Source organism: Hoplias malabaricus, chromosome 7 (genome assembly GCF_029633855.1).
Source record: "Hoplias malabaricus isolate fHopMal1 chromosome 7, fHopMal1.hap1, whole genome shotgun sequence".
Classification (NCBI taxonomy): domain Eukaryota; kingdom Metazoa; phylum Chordata; class Actinopteri; order Characiformes; family Erythrinidae; genus Hoplias; species Hoplias malabaricus.
Genome location: NC_089806.1, coordinates 13,506,841 through 13,524,436, shown reverse-complemented (window position 1 = coordinate 13,524,436; position 17,596 = coordinate 13,506,841). Strand labels below are relative to the sequence as shown.

At 39.5% G+C, this 17,596-nt stretch overlaps 1 protein-coding gene across 1 annotated transcript in view; it reads left to right on the top strand.

Moving 5' to 3' along the window:
- kif26aa (kinesin family member 26Aa) overlaps positions 1-17,596 on the top strand; it is a 105,104-nt gene that overhangs the window by 52,751 nt on the left and 34,757 nt on the right. The gene's annotated exons all lie outside the window — the stretch shown is intronic.

The window sequence follows — 17,596 nt, the reverse complement described above, 5'->3', positions numbered from 1 at the left end:
TCTTCCCTGTCTGTCCTTGTTTAACTCTATTTAGTTAGTTTTGTCTTTATTTCCGTCTGTATTTATTACCCGTGTTTATTTTGATTCTGTCTTTGTTTAAATAAAATTCCTTGCATTTATGTCCGTCTCCTCGTCCTCCCTGCGAAGCCGTGAAAAATCAAGTAGACGTCCACACAGGAAATTGAGAGCTAAATAAAATAAACCATAAATGGGGACTGTTTAAATGCAGTACAACAAAGCTACATAAATAGCAAGCAAATAGCCTATTTCACTAAGCCAAAAACAGGTAGATGACAAAGGGACACCCTTTTTGAGATTTACACCAGCAACGTCATGCATGGGATACAAACACAATAACATCATAAAACTAACAAAGACATTTTAGAAGTTGGAATGTTTTTCAATTGGAGCTTTGAAGTGCCCCATCAATCGTACAATTGATCCTACGATAGAACATGCAATACCCGCTTTTATGTAATTGTAAATATTAAACTTGTCATCATGATTTTAGTGCAGTTTTCAGTGTACTGGAGAAAACAATCAGCCATGTTAACAAACAAAAACAGTTAATTTTGTTGACAAAACAAACTTAAATATGTTTATTTTCTTTTTAATACATCATAAACCGTTCTAAATTCCTTTATTTATTTAATATTTTTTACTAAATTCAAAGGGCATCCTTCCATGCAGACTGTTGTATTTAGACAGAATCAATATTAATATCACTGCACCTAAAATAAATCTGTATGTGTATGTGTTTGTTCAGCTGCAAAAAAAAAAAAAGAAATAAGAGCCACTCTAGTTTGGGTTGACAGACAGGGTAGGGCTCGCCCTGTGGTCCTCTCTCATTTGTCACTTCTTGGAGTGGATATTGCTTTGTACATTTACTCATTCAATAATCCTTTGAAGTAAAGCATGCACCATTATGCAAATATAACAAGGCAGACAAATACACACTGCTTTAAATATTGCTCAACAGATCGCCAGTGGCCCGCATACATATTCACACAGGGAAGTATTCAGTGTGTTCAGATTTGGGCGGGGAAAGGGAGCCGCTCTATTCTATTGTCTGGTAATGCCTGTGCCCTCACTTTGGCCTTGACTTTCAGCAGGCACATGCACACCTTGTCCAAGGTCTCCAAAAGCAAGTTGCCATGGTTGCACAGTTGTAAGTGAGGAGCAGAAATGGGAGAATGGAGAAACCTGGAGAGAGAGAGCGGGAGAAAGAGGGAAGAAAAACAGTGTAATTTTGGATGTCGCCTTGCTTTTTTAGAACAACACTCTTTCTAGTAATATGGCAAAAAACATCAAAGTCTACTGTGCACAATTTTACCCAAACCCTAGATGTGTTCAGCATCTGAAATCTGCTTTTTAATTTTATGAAAAGCTAAAGCTCTTATGTTCCAATTAATAATAATAATAATAATAATAATAATAATAATACATGTTACACATTATAATGTCAAATAGCTCCTTTCACATAATCAAGGCTGTAATCTTAATTAGACTAGATCATGTGATCTCTGATATTATAGAACACAGTGCTATTGTAGAGTTAGGTGCCAAATCAGAGATTGTTTATTTTATTTCAGGAGATATTTTGAAGGAGTTCCAATAGAAGAAAAAACAGGAGATAATAAGACTGGGAAAAAAATACTCCACACTTGCTTCAGGTTTAAAAAAATCCTTCCATCCATCCTTCCACTGCAACTCAAGGCCAACGGTCTGAAAAGTCCTGACTAAAGAAAATAGTCAAATAAAAAGTACAAAATAAATAAATATAAAAAGGCAACGTAGCCCACTTGTGTTCTCAAGACTGATCACCCCAGAGCTCAGACTCCAACACTCTTGATTACCTAGAAACTGAAGCAGCAAATGTAACCAACTTCTTATAGTTTGTAGTGAGAACAAATGCACCTGCAGATTTCTTTAAAAACTTGAAAGCATATGTCCTACAAAGAATAGAAAGGGGGCAAGGTGTGCACACCCTAAATCCTGGAAAATATAACTTTAGATGAAGTGGTTGCGGCTTCTGTGCAATAGTTCCAAGTATTGTGTCACAAAACATAAAAGTCAATTTAGAATTACAGCCTGAAGTAGGTTGGTTGGATATAAGGTTTGGTTATTTCTTAGCTACATAAGCCTAGTGATCTTTGGGGCAGGGAATGTGTAGATTTGATGTATTCATGTGAAGTGAACATGACTCTTCTTTAGGCATTCTTAACGAGTGATGAAGGGTCATGGCACCAAAATTCAGCTAATTCTGTTCACCCCCGCTGCTTGCTTAAGCTTCATGTCTCCTGAGCGCAATGCCCTTTCACTGTGCTGGCAGAACCTGTCCGAGTGAATTACGGTGCCGTCAGCATGCACACAACCTCCTCAAGTGGCATGCCTCAGCTTCACTGACCTTTGATCTGAGCACTTGACCAAACTGTGCTTGGGAATGGACGGGCTGTTGTGACAGGTTCCCTTTCACTCTCTTAAGATTTGACAGTGCAGTAAACAAGCCCAGGGGAGTGAGAAGATAAGCACAAAACAAACACACACAAACCCTGACACACATACTGAGCTCTCTTTCCTTTACAGCTTGTTTTTTTTTTTTTGCCCATAATCCACCAGCCTTCACTGTGTGTGTTCCTGTGTGTGTTCATTATTTGTTGACTCCTTATGCCCTCCTGTGTCCTTTCTGGTCATCAGAGGGTTCCAGAGACATTGTGTTCTTCTAAAACTGACCTTTTCCTTAGGACATGTCAATTTAGAAGAGTAATGTTGTAGTGCTGGGAGATTTGTGTTATTGTTTTAAATACTGCAGATAGTTTTACAGTTAAATGAGAGATGGAATATATTTGAAATGCTCTCTTTTGGTTGTTCTGCATTTAATAATTATTTGGAAAGGCAATATATCCCTCATTCAGTGTGTTGATTATCAGGAAATTAGTTTACTCCTCCAATTGTGTGGATCAATCCAATAACCAATGGTGGTTTGAAAAGATGCAATGGCTCGTCATGTGTTTTGGATAAAGATTTCATCTTCCTAGCTTGGCAACATAGGGTGATTAAAAGAAGATATTGTTAGTGGCTGGAACGGGGCATGACTAGACATTAACCTGAAAAAATATTCTGAACTTTACTGAGAGTGTTTGTATTTGTGAATGTAAATACCTGCAACATTTGTACTGGATATTACCCTGACTTTATCCTGCAAGGTCTTTAGTAAAAAGCCCAGTACATGTGTGAATAGAACCACTAATGTTCCTGAGTATCATGCCTGTATCTCCTGCACATGCTGCACAGGCACTGCCCAATGCCTAAAGCATGCAGAACATTACAAGTTGTGACAACGCATCCAATGCTGAAAATATGATTAATAGATCCACTCAATTTGCCAACATTTGGAAAAACATTGACATACATAAAATCACCACTTATAAAAATAACGTTTTTAAACGTATTATACTATTACTGTTTTATTGAAGAAATAAACCTTTGAACGTTAATAGCTTTCTAAAATGTAATTTCCTTGACCATCTTTTTTTTTTTTTTACAGAAATGTGTAATATATTCTTTCTACTAAACTATATTACAAATGATTATCACTGAAGTGCAAAATTTCAGTCATAAAGACATGCAATGTGTCCAGCCAGCGTGTCACACCATACAGTCATGTGTTCAGCATGAGAAGAGGCTCAGTCTCTGCTTTATTACACAGTCAAAACCAGCTTCATATCATCAGGAGATACTCTGTGATTCTAGGGGTCAAGATCAGACCAAAGCACTACAGTTGTGTGATATGTAGCATGCACACTTTCATGCATCATATCTAGCATTTATGTGTGAGATACAACATATAACTTGCCCCGTATTACATTCCAGGGAAGGCTGTTTTGCCCCGGTGTGCCATGGAATTCTGCAGGAGTGAGCAAAAATCATGGGGTGGGAGCAAGTGGGTTTTTACGATGGAGGGTCCGCCATAATCTCGCCTTCAAAGATTTACAGATAAAAGGAGAGTGGCTTTTTTCTGTCTGGAGATAGGACCGGCTGCTGAGGCTTTGATGTTCTTCCCCGGCTCAAGAGCCTCTCATGTGCTGGGTAGTTCCTCCATAGTTTTTTATATTGTTGTTGTTGTCTTTTCCCTCTCTCTGTGCATACTTGTTTCTTTTTAGGTGTGAACAGAAATGATTGTGGTGTTTGAGTAGTTTGTGGTCTGTGTCCTGCCATGAATTATTCATACGGATGCACAGTTGCTGTATCTGTTGTTTAACAGCCAAATTACCCATAATCATAGTAGGTGACGGAAATGATGTGGAGGTTTGTGTCTTTCATATAATGGATGTCATTGAATGTCCAGTATCTGCACATGCTTTTAGCAAGCAAATGTGGGCTTTGCAACATGGTTCAACACAAATATGAAACATTTCTTGCAAATAAAGTGCTTATTGTAGGACAGCCACAACAACTGACATACATAAACATTTAAACCATTTATAGCATCAGACATCAAACATTGTAGCTACTTTTGTCAGCTTTGAAGTTTGAAGTTGACCCAACGCCTTTGTCAGATGACTTTGGTTATCTGTTGTTGGCTTATGTTCTGAGACTTCATTGAATGAAGTGACATAGCACATTTTAATGACTGGTTTTGTACCGGCACAGTGTAAATACAGAGCAGTGATAAATTGGTGAAATGTTCTTTGCTTTAAGGCCCCAGAAAAATCATCATCTTTGTGGTGGCTTCAGATTCATAAAGCACTTAATTACGTTTTACGCTTTTTAATTATGAATTACGGACTCATGTTGTAAAATATATGCATAATATTACAATGAGATTGCAAAACGTAGTTGCCTGACATTAAAAATGTGTCTTTCAACTCTGTGACTCTGAAGTGTTTGTGAAGAGCTAATGGAAACGCAGCCTAATTTGCATAATTGGTTTGCGACATTTGCTTGTCGCAAACCAGTGATTGCTTGAATTTAATTTGACAACTTGGCTGCTCTGACGTACATAGTCTGTGTCATTTCAGTCCAGAAAGTGTCCTGACACAAGCTAATGTCAGAACGAACTTTGACAGAAGTTGTATAAACTTTATCAAACAAATTTGAATGGGAAAATACAACCTTAATGAAAATGGTTACAATTGGACTACGTTTATACATGTTTATGTATCCCTATGTGAGTTATGAAGGGCATATATAGGGCACATGTAGCCTATTATGAAGAGTACCCTTAGGTAAACCAAAATATAAACCATTCTATTTGGAGCAATTCTCTGAGTAGAATATTTTGTTGTTTTTGCAAATGGCGCTGAGCTGCAGTTAAAACACATGAATGTGAGGTTTGCAGGTGTAGAGTGCAGCTCTAATGAAGCCTCACCAGCGTTCTGTTTTGCTCTGACCTTTCTGAACTGATAGCTTTGACTTTCTGCTGACGCGCAGCTGACACTTTAACTTCTGCTTTCATTTAATGCTCACTATTGCTTCTCCATTGTTCAGAAAGCAGCTTTAATGGCTCTAATTGGAGCTCTGTGTTGCATTATGCAAACTTATTAACTGTGCTAGATTGCTCAGCTTAAGAGCTGTAGTTGCTGAACACCTTTCAGAATCATCAATTCAGTGCATTAACTTAGTTGGATACTAGAGAACCTAATCATCCTACACTTTTTTAAAACATTTAAGCCAATTAAATGTACACTACGAGCAGCACAAGGCAATCTGAAACAACCACAAACCTTTTTTAAATTGAGTGTTTTATTGCTATTTTTAGAAACGGAATGTAATCTGAGAGAGCACCAGTTGCAGTTCTTTTAGAAATCAGTTTTCTTTTGACAGCATGGACACACTTATGATTCAGTAATTTAATGTTATGTAAGAATTCAGGTGGCACATTAAAGGAAGCATAAAATGTCTTAGTAAGCAGTTCACCGTGTACTAACCACTAGAACAACATCAATGCACCTTTTCATAGATAATAAACATCTCTTTAATTGCACTGTCAATCTGTGTTAGTTAGCAGAACTCAAAATCACCTGATGTCAGACACCATGCTGCACAAACACATAACATATGTTTTTTCGTTTACGTTTTTAGTTAAAACCAAAAATAAAACAAAAAACAAGAAAAAAAAAGAATCAAATTACGTCTAAATACAGTTTGTTTCTTGGCCTCTAGAGAATTACAGTAATTGGTTTCCATGGCTTTAGCCAAATCCAAGTTTATTTTCTTCGCTTAATTTGCATAATTTGGTATTTAGTAGCTCATGTGAGTACACCTCCCACTGCACCTGTTTAAATAAACCCTTTTCTTTATTTGATATTTGTTGTTATTTTTAGTATATGGTAGTACCACTTCTATCATCTCTCTGAGGAGTACAGCTCTTTCTCTGGCACCAAACTGTCTGTTCTATGGCCTATGGGATTACACTGTGGTGTAATTGTGTATTGTCACACACACACACATTTATAGTCTGATTCTGGGTCTGTAAAAATTATAGAAACATTCATATCTGTATGCAGTCTTTTTCATGTTTTTTTCGTACTTTACTATTTAAACCTTAAAATAATAATCTTAAACGCTTTATTTTTGTTGTTGTACTAAACTATTTAAATATAATAACACATTTGTGAATTAAATTAAAAGGGAAAGCCAGCATATATCTTTTGACCTTGTATGACATTGATTGCTGTAGTCATTGCTAAGATGATGCTAAGTTGCTAACAGACAACTTGAAACTTTTGGAGGAGGTAGTATTTAAATTTTTATAATAAAAATAAAGACTTTAACAAACCTACTTAATTATTTAGTGAATTATACATTTATTTACATCTGATTTACATGCTACACCGACTGATAAAACGAATCAGAGCCTCCTGATAAACCAAATGGACCACATAAGCGGTAACAGAAAATGAATGAATGAATGGATGTTTCATACTGGGAGATGAGGAATTTTACCATCAAATGTTGAGACGAGTGAAAGATTTTTAGAAATTTCGGACAAACCTGCAATAGTGATCAAACAACTTTGAAATAAATTTAAGAGCAGCTAACTAAATTGTCTGACAAACTAGCATTCAGACCCAATCGGTAAACAGATCCATGTTTTGGACTGATTCGCATAAATAATAGTTCATATTCTCTCCTTCCCTTCTCTGATATGTCACATGTATTTCTTCTACCACAAATATCCATGGGTTGTGACGTTTGCTGAAAACATTACATTCCTGCATTTTTCTTCTGTTTGTGCGAAGCCCATTTAAGGCTTCTCTTCTTATCTTATCAGCACATGACACACAGTTTATTTGTCCACATGACATCAGTTGCTAGTGCCTTCAGCAAGGGAGGACTTTTTAGATAGAGATCAGTCCCATGTTGTTTATGAAAATTCAAACACTTTTACGTGTATTGTTTGAATCCTAAAAAACCCTGTATCTCCGTGTTTACATTGGAACACATGACTAAATGAGGCTACTGTGGTGTGTCTGGGTTAAGTGAGTGTGGCTGTATGTGCAGGGCATCAGCCTTTCTGTTCTTCCTCATAGTGTTAGTGCTGCTGCTGATACCAAGACTTTCCCTCAGTCTCAGCTTAATCTCAATTTCTCCTTTAGAAACACTGCAGTCTGCTCTCTGGAAGATAATCACTGCCAGGGCTCTCTCTCTCTCTCTCTCTCTCTCTCTCTCTCTCTTGCTCTCTCTTCTTTCTTTCTTTCTCCCCCCCTAGTAAAGAACCTAGTCCTATATAGAACCCCAACACTCGAAGAACCTTGAATAAAGGGTTCTTTGCATCATGAAAGGGTTCTTCAGATTGATAGAGAATGTGCTATAGATTGTTCTATAGCTTCTGTATGGATGTTCTATAGGTTCTTTATGGCATCAAAAATGGTTCCTGTATTGTTACAGTATTGTCTTTGGTGCTATATAGGACCTTTTTCTGAAAGGTGCGATTATAGAACCATCTATAGCACATTCTCCATCAATCTGAGGAACCCTTTCATGAGGCAAAGTACTATTTAATCATGCAAAGGTTCTTCAATTGTCCAGGTTTCTGTATTTGAACCATTTCCTTTAGTAAAGAACTCTTGTGGAACCATCATTTTAAGTGTATAGCTCATGATAGAAAGTGTGTTGAACATGTTCAAAAGAAATAGCAATCTCAGGTGTGTTTTGGCTTTGGGTTCTTCTTAGAACAACTGATCGCCCAGATTTCCCTCACTTTTCTCTCTCTCTCTCTCTCTCTCTCTCTCTCTCTTTTCTGTGTGTATGTGATGGGGGGTTGTTTATATAATTTCGTAGCCTGATGGGGACTAAGCCATAATTACGTTCTGATCTGTCTTCTGAAAAAACACTTTGCTTTCTATGAGAGAGAGAGAGAGAAATCTATAAAAGAGAGACATACACAGTGAACAAAATGGAAAGCTACATACAGGAGTACTGGCAGTGTGAGAGAGCAAAAGGGAAGTTTAAGAGATAGATAGAATGAAAGAGAGTTGGGAGAAAGGAAACTGTGGCGGGAGAATAAAGATATAGAGCATAAGAGAAATACTGAAAGGGGCAGAGAATAAGGGACAGGGAGAGATAAGGAGAGACAGAAAGACATGCAAATGTAGTGAGAGGGAGAGAGATGGAGATATTAAAACAGAGAGAGAGAGAGAGAGAGCACAACCAACAAATAGAGTGAGAGAGAGGAGCATCAGGTGGAGTGCAGCAGCTGTTGAGCTTTATCAGTGGCATTGAGAGTGAGATGTGAGTTACAGAGATGCAGCAGAATGAAGAAAGTAAGAAATAAACACTTTCCACCCCGTCTGCTGTCACGCAGCATCATAGCTGGGTTAGAGGATGTGTGAGAGGGAGCGTAATTATTTTTAGCCTGTCTGCATACAGCCTTGCTCTCTCTGGGACGAGTGTGACAGTCATATTCCAGAGGAGAGATGCTTCTGAACCTGAGAGAGTCATTAAAATCAGTCCAGGAAATGATCTCCAGTACATCCATGTGTTTATTTTTTATTAGTGAATTGCTGTCTGAAAATAAACATATGAATTTTTATGAATAAAATGTGACAGTGTACAACGACACAATTCAAAAACTGTACCAAACTGACAGACAACAGTGTGCAGATGTACGGTATTTTATCCCCATGCATGGCATAAACACATTTGAAAACTAAAAATATAAAATATATTATTAAAATACAATTAAATATTTAAATAATTAGGTACCATTTTTATACATTTAAAAAGAATAAGACAAAGCACCTGCCCAGCCTTTGAAAGTCAAGTAAATCACAGTAATGTCATACATTGCTGGTGTGTGTTCACAGCAGCTAATAATGCCTTTTAAAAAGGCATGAATAATAAAAGAATGTGTCCATGTGCTTTACACCGGTACAGTTCTAGATACCTGTAGAAAATCAGGAAGTGTTGTACTGTTCAGATTTCTAGAACTTATGTGGACCACCTGGATGCTGAGGCTGTACAGATAAGGCTTAGAAATGTCCTCAGTGGGTATGTCGCACTATGGGAAACCTGAAGCAAAGCATGCGTTTTGGTCTGTCATAGACTAATTCCTTATTAATGCTCATTAATAATTGATTGTTTTAACAGTAAAAGGAAACAAAACCATTCCATGTATGTGTTATTTAATGTTATTTAGCACGATGTTTAAATTATTCATCACTAGTTCTCAGTTCTCTATGGAAATGCCATTGGGTTGTTTGTTAATTATTGCTAATATCCTATCATCCGATCACACAGGCCTCTTCCTGGGTTAGTGTGGTTGAACACACATGTTTAATTGTGTACACACTATTGTTTTTTAGGAATATGGATGGTTTTTCCCTGAGAAGCACTAGCTCTCTGTCCACTCTGTCCTCTCTGTTTTCCTGCCTTATACCTAATGATTCTGGGTAGGGCTGTGCACTGAAGTCTGTACTTTATGGGTTCTGCCCAAAGTACATCTGTACTATGAAGAACAGGCACATGTCAAATCATTTTGTGCTAAATTTATGTTCAGCGCAACACATATTCAGGGTTATGGTGAGCTGAAAATGGTCTCAAGTGCGATTATATTTTCCAAAGCCTGAAGCAGACAATGGGCTTTGCATTATGTTAATGGGCTGTTTAATATCCATGTTAAGGACAGCACAGTGTTGCAGCAGGTTAGTGTCGCAGTCACACAGCTCCAGGGACCTGGAGGTTGTGGGTTCGAGTTCCGCTCCAGGTGACTGTGAAGAGTTTGGTGTGTTCTCCCTGTGTCTGCGTGGGTTTCCTCCGGGTGCTCCGGTTTCCTCCCACAATCCAAAAACACGTTGGTAGGTGGATTGGCGACACAACCGTGTACGTAGGTGTGAATGTGTGTGTGTCTGTGAAGGACTGGCGCCCGCTCCAGGGTGTATTCCCGCCTTGCGCCCAATGATTCCAGGTAGGCTCTGGACCCACCGCGACCCTGAACTGGAACGGTTACAGATAATGAATGAATGAAGCTGAGCACAAAAATTCTCAAGCACACAGCAGTCACTCTCAGCAGTCTTGTAAAGGGCCTGGACATTATGCATGGACTGACTTCATGGGCCTGTGTGAATTAGGGCAGAATGTCCACAGTAGCCCCTTCACCATTATAATTTTAAAGACTCTTAAATGAATGTACATTGATCTTAAGGACGTTAAATGGCACTTGACCGTATTAGTAACGTCAAATACAAAGTTGGCAATGGCAACACTTTTAACTGGAGTAAAAACCTGGTCAAATTTAAAATATACAGAAAATCCTGAAAGCCAAGTCGCCAGATGAAAATTGAAATGAGGAATTGACAACTTTATGGACATCTTCAGGTAAGTGTCTCTAAGTAATCTAGTTCTGAAAAACACCTAAATATCAAATCAAATCAAATCAAAATTTATTTATATATCGCATTTTACAACAACGCAGCTTTACAGAGTTGGTATCAGAAAAATATGAGCTCTTTTTAAGCTCATCATTATTTTCATTTTCTTCACCGTACACAAAAGCCACTGTGTTTACTTTGAGCTGGGACTTTTATTTCATGTCTTTGTGTAAATCTTATAGGAACATCTATATCTGTTTATATCTAGGGCGGCACAGTGGCGCAGCAGGTAGTGTCGCAGTCACACAGCTGCAGGGACCTGGAGGTTGTGGGTTTGTTTCCAGCTCCGGGTGACTGTCTGTGAGGAGTTGGTGTGTTCTCCCTGTGTCTGCGTGGGTTTCCTCCGGGTGCTCCGGTTTCCTCCCACAGTCCAAAAACACACGTTGCAGGTGGATTGGCGACTCAAAAGTGTCCGTAGGTGTGAGTGTGTGTGTGTGTGTGTGTGTGTCTGTGTTGCCCTGTGAAGGACTGGCGCCCCCTCCAGGGTGTATTCCCTTGCGCCCAATGATTCCAGGTAGGCTCTGGACCCTGAATTGGATAAGCGGTTACAGATAATGAATGAATGTTTATATCTGAAATAATATTTTAATTTTGTCATTACAGAAAGAGTATCAAAGTGCCACAAAAAACACTGTTTGGTAGTGGTACAGAATTACCAGGTACCTGCACTGGTATCGCTTCAACTGTGAATGGTACACGACATTCTGAGTAGGTTCCAGACCGACTGCTACCCTGATTATAATGAAGCGGATGCAGAAAAGGCATGAATGAATGAGATCATGATTTATAGACAGCGTGAATTCAGGCTAAAATTTTCTGTTTGCTAGAAACAGGAAAAATGTGGGTGTTTTCTGTTATCTGAATATCTGAAGTAAGGAAAGTCATATTTTTAAGTACTTATGCTTATGAAGGTCAGCAGTTTTCTTCTATAGAGATATGAATGTGGGAGATTTCAATGAGGGTAGGCGGGGTACTTATACAAATGTGCCAGATATGAATAATAGAACCACAACCTCCTGAGCTACCCTCTAATTCACACTCCATTTTAGCTATTATTGCTCACTCGTGTTAGAAACAGACCCTCTGGCCTTTGTTAATGAATGTCAGTTTACAGACATAGTCCTACTCAGAAGTGGTGTACGTCTAATGGACTAGATTATTACCATAGGACCTGTCCAGATATTGTAAGGTTCCAAAAATGGGCATACTCTTTCACCAAGGGGTGATGCATGGCTGCCTAATGGCTCGGTTGTAGCTATTTAGAGCCTCATCCTCCCTTTGTGCACTGTTCTGCTTCAGATATGTTATTATCATTCAAATGCGAATACTTCTCATTTAGTGTTCAACAGTTTAATTTATTTTGTGCCAACAGAGAGCCCTCACCTTGGGAATTGAAGGCTTTTGGAAACAAGTCCGGTGTGGCTTCTGCAATCATTTCACTTTGAAATTTATTCACTGTAATTTATCGGGTTTCAAGCTGGCTATCTGCCAGAAATACTCCACGTACCTCCTCCATTCATCTCCCTCTAGCCCCCCTTTCTTCAAGCCCCACACTCTCCCTCCTTTCACTGGTTTCCCCCCTTCCCTCACCCAGCTTCTCCTCTCATGAGGTACTCGCCTAATCCTGCCTCTCTCATTTCACACCCCACACTGTCACAGATGAATGCTAATAAGATCACGGAAGATTACCTGCTTTTCATTTTTAAAAAGACCCCCCCTCCTGCATTTTAACCTTTTATTGAGGGGCGAGCCACATGAAAAAACATGGGTACAGTAGAGATGCATTCAAGAGAGTAGGGGGAAAAAGAGATGAAGAACAATGAAAGAACACTTCTCATCCAGATATTGACAAAGGCGATGGGTGGCTGCCCTGGAGTCTCCGAGCTTGAGTGTTTGATGTCTTCCACTCTGGCTTTATTCCTGGGAAAATGATCGGAGGGGTTGAGACACTACGGGGGTCTGTAAACCCTCCCCTCTATGGTGTGCTGGAGGAGAAAATGTAGGTTAGCTGAATAACAGCGTTCTCTTGTTCTTCTACCAGCTGAGCCCCTGTAGTTCACCATCATCAACAACTGCTCTACCTGTGGGTGGTCACATTAGAGCTAATGTTTGATTAGGGCTAGCTCCATGTCTGGGCTCTGGCTGCAGTCCCTCATGACCAGCTCGATCAGTAACACCGCAGGGAGGCTTTATACCAAACCTGAACTCTGCCAAGTGGGGTCAGACAGACCCACTGAGTGTTGATTGTCACTAGCAAAACTAGACATGCTAGCAAGCTGTGAGAAGCTGTGCCAGGGCATGGTGCTGCTGCCTCCTGGCTTTGCACAACAAAAGCGCCTAGTTGGCCTCTGGGCAGGGCCCCACACATGAAGCATCATCCAATAAGTCATGCAGCAGTGACTCTGTAATGCCACCAGAAACAGCTGTCAGGGAGCATAAAGACAAAAGAGCTGAGAAGGAAAGAAAATGGCCACCCAACAGGTTCCAGGCATTCAGACAGGTGAGACAAGGAGGTAATATTGGGGGCATGTCTCTTGGGGTTCAGTCACAGTTATCTAGACCACCTGCTGTTTGTTTGAGCGTTTGAAGCCTAAGGCTTCATTGCCTAAGGCTGTGCCGCTAACTCTGAGACACCATTATTGGCTTTCTTAGTGACAGGAGGCGCTCAGGACAAATGAAAGACATCAAGGATTGATCGACTTAAGCAGAGACCCCGTCATTTAAAAGGCTTTAGCGTTTATGTCCCCATCTGAAAACAGATACTCTCCAAAATGTCTTGTGACTGAATGAAACCTCTATGGAATCTAGAAGTGACAGAAATCATCATTGGGTGAATATTTGAGCCAAGATTTTAATGAATGCATTTTTCCACGTGCCTCAGGTGAAGATCATATTTCTTACATTTTAAAGCCCTCCATTTCACATAAAACGATCTGTTCACCATCAATATACTACCTTCTACTACTGGAAAAAGGATGAGGGACACTGAGATGCTTCTGGAGTCATGTCCCACTACAGCTTTTCTTCTAACCTTACTGTCTCAACAGACCAGAAGCTCCCCCAGTTCCTTGTTATGAGTCATGTTCCTCTCAAACGTCTCCCAACTTTTCTTCTCATCTTGATCAAGGGGTTTCCTACACATTTGAAGCTTAACACTCATGATTTATATATGTGTGAAGGCTTGTCTTCTACCGTGTTAGCTTGCTAAATTTTAACCGACATTTCTCAAGCATATCTCCTCACGAATCCAATAAAACCGGTGTTGAAAGGGGCCCAAATAACCACAAACATTTACATTTATGGCATTTAACTTATCATTTTACAGATTTAGATATTTGGAGAGGAATAGATACTTGCACAAGGAATAATTAGCTTAGCGTGATGTGCTCACCAGAACAGGGAGTCGACCCCTAGTCTTCTGTCTAGGAAGCAACGATGGTACCCACTGCAGTACCCCAACTGCACATCATCATATAGCTGTCATGTGGTTTTAGAACAAACGTGGAAGAACATATCTGAAATCCAAATCAAAAAGAGGGACTTTACTGTTTCTCTTTTCTCTTGCCGTCAACTGCCTTCTCTCACAGTGATGTATATTATTGCACCTGAACACTTCATCTCACTCTCATTCACAGATCTGGATTGGATCCATTTTCTATTTAATTCTCGCCTTTCGAAAAGCTGACGTATGACCTCTTATCTGACACTCAGTCCTCCTGTTGCTCTAAGCACCTGTTTTAAGCCATGGTTGCCAATTCTGCTTTTGAAATCGCTTTCTCCTTCCAGTGAAGGACTTAAAGCTGTAGTAAATCCCCATCAGACTTGTCTGGATAGGAGAAAGATATGTTCCGTATGTTCAGTATTTCCTGCCTTCAGGTTGTAAGTAATAGTAATTTTATTTGAATGGAGACATCTGATTTGTTCTCTGAGCTGGGCATAGATCAAAAGCAAAGGTCTTTGGATTAAAACTGCCTTTTACCTGAGGACCATTCCTCTACAGAAGGGAGCACACATTCTTTATGGTTTCTAAAGATTTTTGGCAGAAGTTTGGATACCTTGATAAATTAATGTTATGCTGATTTTCTCAGTGAAAAAAGAAAAGAAACAAACTCAAAAATGCCATTTGACGTATTTAAAAAATAATGTTTAAACTATAAAGGCTTGACAGACCACATTTTATGTTTATAGTTTTCTCCATGTGTGTTTCCTTTAACGAATAGACAGTAAATGTGCAGTGTCTTTTTAACATTAAAAAGGCATCTTTGTACCTCACAGGATCTGTGAAAAATTGTAGGGAAACCAATCTACTGATCATTTATTTCCTGCTATAGATTAGCATTTGTCCTCTTGAATGTTGGTCTAATCCAAATCGATGTAGAAAGAAAGCAGTGGAGAAAGAGGACAGTCTGGACACGTAAGACATAGTTAATGATTACACACAGCCCAGTCATTAGCCTTAACGCTACTGTGGAACTGTAGATGTTTGAAGAACAAACAAGTTAATGGCTATGTCTCCTAATGACCCATCAGGACAGAAAAATGACCCTCGCTTATTTGACAAACTTTAAAAAGATCCCATTGAGTGAGAGGTCAGCGGTTTGAGTCTCAGAAATTCTATTTAATGGCCACCTTCTGTCTTTGTTTTTCTGCTTTTTGTCTTAGTCTATCAAAGGACTTCATTTGTCACTTTGAAAGCACACATTGGTTTAGTGTTAATAAAGTGTTTGGCTGCCATATAACCCCCACTCTTATAACCCCCTGGGGTCAAAGAGTGTTACGATATTTATTCTTATATATTCTAAGTATGTCCAGTATATTCAGTGTATCAGGCAAATAACAGCCATGCAAAATGTGTTAGTAATTAATAAAATTTCATAAAAGTCATGGATGAGCGGGGAACGATTCTGAAAATGTTAAAATTGAGTGTATCTCAATTACCTCAGTGACATGATGTAGGTTTATAGCAAATACATGCAATGACTCCCTCAGTCACACAATGCTACAGACTCAGGAGGGTAAACACATGGTTACTCTGAGACATATGAAGCCAACCATAACTTCTTTTCTAGCTGCACAGCATCACTGGACAGTTCCACGCATTTGGATTAGAAAACGCTAATTGCCCAATTCTGTTATGCTAGCTAACATACATCCCTGTTAATTATGTTAAGTTTATCAAGGTCAAAAAATACTTTTTAGTGCCCACTGTACTTTCATTTATTGGCCCGATGAGAGGAAATATGTAATAATTGGTCCATTACAGTCTTATAATGGTGTTTATGCATTGGGGTAAATGATCGTAAGAAGGTCAGAGGCTAAAAATCTTACGGCAAATTCAGAATGTAAGTGATGTTTCAGTAATAACATTTTGAAATCAAATGCTGTGAAACTAAGAAACAAAAAACAGGTGTGTAAATATGACTCTACCTTCAAATCTCATTCCATGTGAACTCACTAGGCTTTATAAGCAGGTCTAAGCTCCAAGCACTGTCAGGTTGACCAATAGCCTCATTAGAAAGAGCTCTGGAATGGTGACAGTGGTGGGACTGGTGAATTGGTTCCAGGGTCCACACATGGCAGAGTCTACAGACCCTCACTCATCCTTTTGTGATAGATGATATTAAATTTAGATTTTTTTTTACTTTCCTGGCCTTGGTCAATGCCTTTTTTTTGCTCACATTTATCAATAACAGGCTGTCGTAATATGAAACATAATTTTGTAAATACGTCATTGCCAAAATCTGAATCTCAGTCACAAGAAGTTCTTCTGCTGAAATTATGAGTATTTTAATGTGGTTTAAATCTGATGAAAAGTTAGTGTTCCATTGTGAAAAGGTAGCATTGTGATGTGGACTACCACTGAAACCATTATTAGAAGCGCTGCTGAGTTTTTGCTTAGAGCTAATGCCCTGATTAACATGTCATAACTCACCTATTCCCCTAATTCATTTACAGCTCTTTGTGTGCTTTGTCCGCACATTGATTTATCCATCAGCACTGCTATCCATCCTCCTGTAATCATCCTCCCATCCATCCTCCCATCCATCTCAGCAGTTTTAATGTGTGGGCCACTTTGATTTTCTTTGTTTTTCTCCGGGCTCCTTTTCATTTCTTATAGTGCTGTGTGTTATACACTATCATGTGTGCTCTTTTGTGTGTGAATGTAGTGAGTAAGTGATGGGAAGTAGATTTACATGCGGGTGTAAGTACACACTCACACACACACACTAACCAAATCTCTTTGAAGTCCAGCAGAATGAGCAGAGGGGGCTCCTCATGAAGTATTCATGTCGTACTACGTGAGGGTGTGTAGGCTGTGTGCCGTATATGTGTGTGAAGTGTGTTGAGAGAGAATCGGTTAGGTGTGTGTGTGTGTATAAAGAGTGTGCTGCCTATAGAGTGGCTTGGCGCAGCAGTTGTGCACCGCTGCTGCGGCTGAAAAGTGAGTGGGAAGGAAAGGGGGCTGGGCTGGGAGGAGAGAGAGCGTACGACAGAGAGTGAGAGACAGAGAGAGAGAGAGAGAGCGAGAAGGTGAGAGTGAGGCGCAGATTGAGGAAGACGTGGTGAGGAGAGGAGAGGAGAGAAGAGAGGGAGGGAGGGAAGGAGAGAGAGCGAGTGAGGGAAAGAGGAGGGGACAGTTGGAACTCGTCCAGGGTTTCCGGGCAACGGTGGCAGCAGGAATCGCCTTCTTTTCCCTCCTCCCGACGGACCTGCTGTTCCGC